The sequence below is a fragment of the Lactuca sativa genome, chromosome 7 (genome assembly GCF_002870075.4).
Source record: "Lactuca sativa cultivar Salinas chromosome 7, Lsat_Salinas_v11, whole genome shotgun sequence".
Taxonomy (NCBI): Eukaryota; Viridiplantae; Streptophyta; class Magnoliopsida; order Asterales; family Asteraceae; genus Lactuca; species Lactuca sativa.
Window position 1 is genome coordinate 35,169,608 of NC_056629.2, and position 9,911 is coordinate 35,179,518.

Consider the following 9,911-nt stretch of genomic DNA (forward strand, 5'->3'; position numbering starts at 1 on the left):
TGAAGGACATCCCATTTTTCGGGAAGGATCATGAGGATGCTTTTAAGCATCTAGACGAAGTCAACGACATTGCTGATTACTTCAATGTCCCAAATGTCACAAGAAATACAGTCTTGCTTAGGATGCTTCCTATCACTTTCAAAGGAGCTGCTAAGGAGTGGTTAAAAGCACTCCCACCAGGTACAATCACCACTTGGGCTCAAATGCGTGAGCAATTCCTGGACCAGTTCTGTCCGCCATCCAAGATAGCCAAACTCAAGAAGGCGATAGCCAACTTTGAGCAACAACCGGGGGAGTCACTATACGAAGCATGGGAGCGGTACAAGGGCCTACTCAGAAATTGCCCTCAACATGACCTAAATGTGCAGCAAGAGATGTCAATCTTTTATGATGGGGTCAATGTAATGACAAGACAACTCCTTGATTCTCAAGGACCGTTGACAAAGAAAAATCCAAGGGAAGTCAAGGAGCTCATCGAAGAATTCGCGAAACACTCTCGCGAGTACCATAACCCGAGGCAAGACGGAAGTAAAGGCGGTGGAGGGACCCAAACTGAAGAAATTGCAGCTGTCATGGCCATGCTAAATAACATGGATCGCCGGATAACACAAATGGACCAGTCGATACATGCCATAAGAGTGGGGTGCGAGCGATGCAGTGGTCCACACTTGACCAAGGACTGCAATATGGATGAGTATGGGAACAGAAAAGCTCAAGTGTGCTACTCTAGTGGGGATAAGTTTGATGACGACTGGAGGAAACCAAAGAAGGAGTGGCTGCCCTATGAAGAGTATAAAAAGCAAAAAGAAGAGAAGTATAGGCAGACAGGTCGAGGCTTTTACCAAAAGGAGCAGCCACCAATCGAGAAGAAACCCGACCTAGAGACCATTTTGATGAAGTTTATGGAGGCTTCGGAAAAGAGACATGATGCCACGGATTCCGCTATCATGGAACAACAAACCTTGATGAAGAACCAGCAAGCCTCCATCCACAACCTTGAAGTACAACTTGGTCAACTAGCCACTTTAGTCCATGAAAAATTGTCCCCGAAGAATCCCGAAGTAAAAGCCCAATCTCACGTAATGGCCATCGATACTGAAGAAGATACAATATCCGAGTTCCTGGAGGCGTTGGAAGAACAACCGCAGCAGCCCAAGAAATCAAGGATCGAAAATGGAAAGAATGCTGAACCAGGCTCGCCACAACGTGGCACGCCTCTGGCCACGACGTGGCGCAAGTCTGAGCAAAAATCTGTTGAGCCTATTCCAGATTATCATCCACCTATGCCATTTCCCACCCGTGCAGCACTTAGTCAACTAGAGAAGGAACATTTAGAGTTTGTGAAGCATGTGAAAGGGATTCCAATTAATACTCCCTTTGTTGAGTCCTTATCCAAAGCTTCCGAGAACCAGAAATTACTGCAAGACTTGATAGATACGCGAAGGCAATTAAAGAAACAGTCTACAGTGATTCTAAGTGAGCAAATTTCAAAAGTTGTGTTGGGAGAAACACCAGAAAAGATGGGGGATCCTGGACGCCTCACTCTTCCATGCGAGTTTGGGAATAAAATGAAGGTTAATGCTTTAGCCGATTCCGGGGCTAGCATTAATCTAATGCCTTTTTCATATTATCAAAAATTGGAGATTCAGAAGATGAAGGCTACAAATATGAAGATTCACATGGCGAACCGTTCGGTGACACAACCCCGAGGCATAGTGGAGGATATTTTGGTGAAAATCGGAAAATTTGTTTTTCCAATAGATTTTGTAGTCTTGGACATGAAAGAAGACACGGATGTTCCGATAATCCTTGGTCGGCCATTTCTTAACACTGCTGGTGCCCTGGTTGATATCCGCGAGTCCAAGCTCACTTTGAGGGTTGGAGATGAACAAGAAGTCTTCGGGATAAGAAATGATTTTCAAGAAGATAAAGAAGAAGTGTTCACGATTAATGAGGAGAATGAACTAGAAGAGTTGGAAAAGCTTATGGAAGAAGAGATAAAGGTAGTTCATCAAGCCAAGAGGACAAAACCCAGGGCATCTGTTCCGTATTTGATTGAAGTCATAGCTTACAAGAACCCACCTTCTTGGGTGAGCGAAGAGGACGAGGAAATGACAAGTGATGAAGAGGAAGTCACTTCAAAAGAAACAAGGCCGGAGGTGAAAGAAGAGGGGAACGCTATGGAGAGCAAGGAACACACAAAGGGCACAAAACGAAAGCATGAAGAAGATGGAAAAACTAAAAAAGAAAATTCAAAGAAGGCGTATAAAAGGAGAGTTCAAGCTTATAAACGGCGGTTCAAGGAACAAAAGATCCTGGTGGTAGACTCTTCCGAAGAGTCAACGTAGAAGGCACGGAGTCCAGCTCAAGACTCCAAGAAAAAGAAGCGCTTCTTGGGAGGCAACCCGAGTTTGGTTTGCCATTTTCTTTTTCTATTTATTTTCTTTTTAATTAGGAAAGACATCAATTCATCATCTAAAAACCGGTAATAAGCAGAGAAATAGCTGTAGGGGACTTTAAATAATGAAATATTTGCAAAGAAATTAGTTAATTAGATGAATATTATTAAAATTTGGCATCTGACAGCTCTCACGACGTGGGCATAGCCAGCCACGTCGTGGGCTTAATTACAATTCGCGATCTAAAGAAATTTAAGGTCCACGACGTGGGCAAAGCCCGCCACGTCGTGGCCTTTAAAAATCAGGGGGGGACCAATCGCTTAAAACCCTTTGACCGAGAAACCCCTTATCCCCCACTTGGAAGACTGCCGCACTCACGGGAACATCACGACCCTACTGCCAATTTCTTATTATACTTCTAAATTCGTTGCAAGATCTTGCTAATTACTCCATTTGAAATGGGACCACGACGAGCTGTCCAGCAGGAAGAGGGCCCGATAGATGTAGCAAGCATACATCCTCTATATCAATTCCCTCAAAACATTCCCCGACCGTTGCTAACAACCTACGAAAATCGACTTGGATGGTTATACAATAGGGAGTTTGCAATAGCACCAATTATTGATTGGGGATGGCTGGGTAGAGTGGGAATGGTAGTGGAATTGGAACGTTATTGGTCGAAGACTTATGTTGGAGATCAATTTTCGTTCACTTGTCACGGGTGGAGGAATCTATTCGCCATTCAAGAACCCGTGTTCCGGGAATTGTCGGTAGAATTTTTTTCTACCGTTTGTTTTGAAGAACGCACCCTTGATGTCACCTACAATAGGGCACTTGTGTTTCGTCTTGGAGGTGTATATCGTGAGTGTAGTCTTCGGGAGTTTGCTTGGCGTATGGGGCTCTATACGGAAGTGGAGACGCAATCTCCATTTTTTATTCCCTTCTTGCTTGGATGTGTGCGGGATTTTACTCAAGGTACTTTGGATGTGCAGTTTTGGCGGGGCATTTCTAACCATGAGTATAACACTCGTGACTCGAGTGAGTCACAAATACGAAATCCTGTGTTCCGATTTTTGCACCGCCTTATCACGTTTACAATCAATCACAAGCATCATGGTGATAAGGTCCCCATCCAGAATCTATTTTATTTATGGACACTTATTACCCCGGGGGTTTGTTGTGATCTGCCTTATATGTTGGCAAGGTTTATGGGGAAGAAAGCGGCCAATTCTAGGCCTGGGAGCCCGATTACTGGGGGGCATTTGGTTACTCGCCTGGCTAGGTCATATCAAATTTTGAACCCTGACTTTGTGAGGAATCTCACTCGATTCCCGGACACAGACTTGACCATTCAAGTCTTGGGTGTGATGCGCGCGGTGGTGAATATCGGGGGTCGCTTTGTTATACCACCGATCGATGACGAACAGGAGGAAGTGCAGCCGGGACAACAGCCACCAGCTAGGCCGAGGCGTCGGAATGTGCGGGCTAGAGGTGAGGTCGAACGAGAGCGTGCTGCTTCGCAGTATGTGCAAGGAGTGCCCACCGACCCTTTTCAGAGTCGGGTGGGAACATATTTGGATAATCTACGAGGTCATGCTATTTACCATACCCAGCTTACTGAGGGTATCTATTCACATTTGGGTGTGACCCGACCACCTTCTATGCCACCACAATATCCCTATTTTCCGACATGGGAGGAGCTATGGCGTCCACAAGATGATAGAGCAGGGCCGAGTGGAGCACAAGATCAAGATGATGATTGATTTTATTTGTTCTGTTTTTGAGTAGTTTTTTTTTTAGTATGTGATGTAAAACTTTATTAAGACTATTATGTTACTTTATTTTTCTTTTGGGTTGATCTCATTTTTCAGATTAGCGTTGGAATTCTAAGGAGCATAGAAGGTTAACTTTCGAGTCGTGTTTGTCTAGTCAAAGAAGCTAAGAGTCGTGAGTCGGAACCACAATTCAAGATAAGTGTGGGGTCTATTAAGAGAGAGGTTATAGTTGGGAAATATATTTGCATAGAAGCGTCGGCAACCAGTTAGTCATTGGTCAAAGTTGCTAGAGTAAATAAAGCAAACAACTCATTTTCTGCTGAGGTTCAGTTTCCACGACGTGGACTCCTTGTGCCACGTCGTGGCGCTCTTGCAATTTTTGGTAGTTTAGTTTTTTGGTGTTTGCGGTGTCAACCCATATCACGATGAGATCCAGTTTATCATTGCCACATTTTTCCTTACAAATACACACTTTGACGAATTGAAGTTTCGAGTTCGGTTCGTGGTTTATTTACGTATTCAACCAGTTTTCCACCGGGTTTTCGATTTTTGAAAGTCCAATTGTATTTTGTCCACGCTTTTGGAGATGCTCACGCCACTATCCCAGGGGAGTCTGTTCCTTTTTCTCCCTTGTCTTTAATTTTGATTTGTTTTATACATACAATGAGGGCATTGTATGAAATAAGTGTGGGGTAGGGGTAGAAACAGTAAATTGCTAGTAAATTGCCAGAAAATTTGGAAAATTGAAATTAATTGAATCTAGTACTAATAATTTGAGCTATAATTGCTAGTATTATGCGGGATGATCCGATGAAAGTTCAAATGTTTAGTTGAGCCAATACACGTTATAGTGCATTTGTGGCTTCCCTTATTTTAGTGAAATCATGAAACAAAAACATAACCCCGTTTGGTCTGAGGGATGCAATAGGTTTAGCAGCCTAAACCTGAAATGTATCCAGGAAAATTATTATCATTAACCAATAAAGGTTGAGGTTGAGCGCCTCTGCTTAAGCATGTAGGGTTTTGAGTGAAAAAAAAAGTGAGTTACATGTGAAAAAAAAAAAAGAGAATTACGAGTAAAGTTTGAAGAATTTTGGAGCAAATAAAGGGAAGATCAAAAGATCAAAATTCTGAAGAAATCCAAAAAGTTGAAGATACCCAAAAAAATCAAACAAAGGTGGTGAATTCAAAAAGATCAAATGTCAAAGAAATGAAGAATTCAAATAGAGCTCCATAGTGGTATCGAAAAATTGTAATTCTAGTTTATGTACGCTTAGGTTGCTCAACTAAAAATACCTTGAGGTTGGGAGGTTTTCTGCGGATGGATTCGGAGGGTTGCATAAAATGAGCATTGTTCGGAAAAAGTGGGTGAGTGTTTATGAAGATTGTGAGTATTTAAAGTATGGGGGGTACTTTAGGAGAATTTTAGACAGAAATGCATGCGTTGAGGTTTTGGCATAATGGCTGAACTAGAGTCGGATTGTTCTGTGTAGTTTTAGTAATTAAGAATTAAGTTGAAATTTGCTTGAGGGCAAGCAAAACCTAAGTGTGGGGTATTTTGATATTGCCATATTTACACTTATTTTTAGGCAGTATTTAAGTACATTTTTATTAATAAATTGATAATATGTTTAGAATAAAGATACTTATGAGTTTAAATTGTTATTTTCAGTCAATACAAAGGATTTTCGAAGAAAGGGACCAAAGGTGACAAAATGGGGAACATGGGAGGCTTGGAAGACAAGAAAATAATAAATTCACGATAAGAGCTAATTCCACGACGTGGAGATGAAGCCCACGACGTGGCATGGGTGTTCAGAAGATAAGCATCGCGACGCGGAGGATTTCCTTGAAGGATACGGATTGCTTGAAGCCCACGACGTGGCGCAACCTGGCCACGACGTGGCGCGAGTTTTTAAGCATTATATAAGTTCTGATGATTATTACGAAAAGAGGGACTTTTGGCAGAAGAGAAAGAGTTCCAGAAGACGAATAAGAACGAAAGAAAGGCTCTGGAAGAGGGTTTTCAACACCAAAAGAAGTAAAGGTTTATTTTTAGAACATGTCTTTCATTAGTTTTAGCTGTGTTAGTTTAATTACTATAATGAGCAGCTGAATCTAGCTACTCTTGTTTAGCTAGATGAAGCTTTGAACTTATGAATAGTTATATGATTATGGATTAAGCTTAGTTGGTGAAAATTTGCTTGTGTTTGATTTGTATGACCTAGCATGTTAATATTTGTTTATCTAATTGTTTAATTACATGTTCTGTGTAGCTTAGTGACCATTAAACTGCATGAACCTGTTTACCTAATAATTTAGTGAACATTGAATTGTTAGAGCTAGGATTGACCAATCTTAGTTAATAATTAGAATAAATAAAGTTTAGCTGTGCTAGAGAACGAGAATTGTGATCATAATTGCGTTTACACAACAAATCTTATATAGCATATTTTCAACTATAATTGGTTCTGTGTTTAATTATGTGTGAACATACATGGTTTGACATGAATTAGTTAAATATTGGTAAGATAGAACTAAATTACTAATATAATTAAAAACCAACTTAGTAATCCGTAATTGTTAGCTAGCCATAAGGGAAAAGTGGATTCAATCTAAACAAGAGTGTGTGTTTTTACTTATTGAATTGGATTTAAGTTCATCTGATCTTGTAAAATCAGATAAAACCATTTATTAAATTTGTTAATAAATTAGGTTAATTTAATAGTAAGTAAATTAATTAGAACACCGTTCCCTGTGATCGACACCCGACTTACCTAAGCTATACTGTAATCTGACTAGGTACACTGCCTATAAGTTCATAGATAGTCTAAGTTTGTTAGGTTATAAATATTAAAATTAGTGGGTACTTTTGTGCACATCAGGTCTTCACTGAGATATAGAACTGGAGGGTCCAACCCAAGCCGTGAGACTGGAGGGTCTTCACTGAGACACATGACTAGAGGGTCCTTACCGAGATATAGCCATGAGAGGCTAATTATTTATGTGTGGTATTTTGGGGAACTCACTAAGCTTCGTGCTTACCGTGTTGAGTTAAATGTGTTTTAGGTACTTCTGTAGATTCCGGGAAGGCGAAGGCACGATTGTACACATCTGTTGGGTTATGGAGATTTGAGGATTTTGGGATGCTCTTATATTGTTTGATAATAACTTATAATTTATGTGATGACTGGAAATTATGAGCAATATTTTGATAATTAGAAATGAAAATTTTTTCTTAGATTTTGAGGCATTACAAATTGGTATCAGAGCCTTGGTTTGAGGGATCCGAGTGTACCCTCGGGTATGTCTGAACTCAAACTGAGGATTTGAGAAATTTGTTTCAAAAAAAGAAATGATTTTCTAAATGAGTGATTTCCTAAAATACCCTTACTTGATTATGTGTTGTTACTATGATTTAATTGAACTTCATGCTAGTTTAGGGCTAGAGATCTGCTCATAATTGCATGCTAGTGTGCCTGTTTAGGAGAGACGCCTTTATACCTGTTATGTGAACTGTTAGTTAGAGATCCATGAGGAATTGAGAGGTAGGATTCCTGAGTTCGGTTATGCCTTTCGTGTTGTGGATAGAGCAATTGGAGTTGAATGCTAGAGAGGTTTTATGTGATGGTGGAGGTTGCTCAATGCCCGAATGCTAATTTCTTTGTGTTTTGTGGAACTAATGAGTGATGTGAGTTAGCTAGAATGGCTAATTGACATTGCGAGGAGTTCTTCAGCAGCTGATGGTAGAGAAGTGTCGGAATCTAGGAGAGACTAGGGAGTAATTTCAGTCCGATGAGTGTGTTGTTTAGAGGTGAGTATTCGCTAGGGAGCGAGCATGTGGAATGGGATTGGTTGATCAGGAAGGTTGGGCAGCTACTTAGGAAAGCTGGGACGATCCTTGTGGAGAGTATGGGTAGATGTGGAATGTAGTATTGGGCCCGTACTACTGAAAGCAGAGGACCCATACTCGAAACAATGAGAAATCCAGGAGTTCTAAATAGTAGGCTTAGGGGAGATAACATGGTTAGGGTACCATGATTCGTGACAGAGTGTGTTTCCATCATTACGGGTTATCCGGTTGTGGTTGTTCAGACTAAGAGCGAGTATGGTGAATTGCGAGGCCAGAGGGCCATGTCGGTCGAGCTTAAATAGAGTACACCTTACGAGGATAATTGAGTATAGATCCCGAGGGATTTGGTCGGTAAGTGCCAATTGGAGTCCCAGGACTCAAAAAGGAGGTGAAGGTGATGTGTTGTTGAGGATTGCTGTCCAAATAGAGTGATCGGCCGATGGTTGTGTTGTCATTTTCTATGACGAGAATTACATTATTCTCGTTTTTCGTATGTGACGGAAGGGATAGCGAGCTTCCGATTTTAGAGTTTAGAGGTAAACCCCGTGGGGTAGCATATAGTTCGGTAGTTGCACTAGAGGATTTTGTAGTATGTCTGCTGATATGTGCATAATTGGTTCATATTAAGTATACATTATTATTCATTTATTAGCTAAATTATTGCATATTATGGACAAAAGGTACCTAAAAGTGTTTAAATTATGTTTTTCAGTCCAAAGATGAAGCTCGGAAGCGAAAGGAAGCGGGTGAAACAGTTAGAAGATCGAGGATGAAATAAAGAAGAAAAAACACTAAAAATGGCACTGACTCGGCGAGTCAGATCGACTACTCGGCGAGTCCAATTGAAGAATCGAGAAGATAATGACTCGGGATCCCAGAGAGTTATCACAATACGGGGAATGTGAGAGAGACTCGACGAGTCACCACCTGACTCGACGAGTCAATTCGTATATATAAAGATAATTCCACAGATCGATAGAGGAGAGTTCTGGAACGATTCAAGAGAGTTTAGCTGCGATTGAGAAGGCAGAAAAACCCTAGAAGACGACGAAAGAAGCTAGAATTCAATCCAGGAGAGTAATTGAGGCAAAATTTCATCATTCCACTTATTCTTTTGTTTTATCATTATGGTTAAGCAATTTAACTTTGTTTGTTTGTTGTTATTTACTTCAATTATGAGCTAAAACCTTTAGACTTCTGTTTGGGGATACAAAGTTGACAATATGGTTTGATTGATTGGTAGGATTAATTCTAAGTTGGTGAATTTTTGTTATTTTAGCTTGCTAAAGAACCTTGTGTGTGAATAATAATTAATTTTCTGTTAATAGGAAGATAATTGATTAGCATGAACATCTATTGATTATTAACCTCATATGCTATGTGATCACTATACCATATGTCTAGGATTAATGAATATGAAACTAGAATTAATAAGAAAATTGAGTAAATCCATGTGCAAGCTTGTAAGATGACCATCAAACAAGAAGTTAATTAAAAGAATAAATTAGTTAACTATTGCAAGTCTAACTTAACCCGAATAATTAATCTAGTGAATTTAATTAAATTAGACAATTGGCCACTGTTTAAGTTAGTTTATTTGCTAAGGATTAGGGTAGTGAATACGAATCTAATCACTTGAATCGGTAACCAACGAAAGAATTAATCCATTGCACCATTACCTTGAAATCAACCATAAAGTCAACCAAGTTGAACTAAACAGAAGTTCCTTTCCAATTATTGAATCTAGTTAAGTCTTTATTTTCTAGTTCTTAGATTAGTAATAGTTAGTAAGTTTCTAGTCTTGTAAAACTAGAGAAAACCCCTACTTATTAATTAACTTAGATAAAATTAGTTTTTAATTTTAATTTGCCGTTCCCTGTGATC

General features: G+C 39.9%; 1 non-coding gene across 1 annotated transcript; it reads right to left on the reverse strand.

The window, feature by feature from the left end:
• Positions 1 to 251: 251 nt before the first annotated feature.
• On the reverse strand, positions 252 to 358 carry LOC128127493 (small nucleolar RNA R71). The gene has a single exon (XR_008225283.1). It is a non-coding gene; the product is annotated as a small nucleolar RNA R71 (small nucleolar RNA).
• Positions 359 to 9,911: the final 9,553 nt, after the last annotated feature.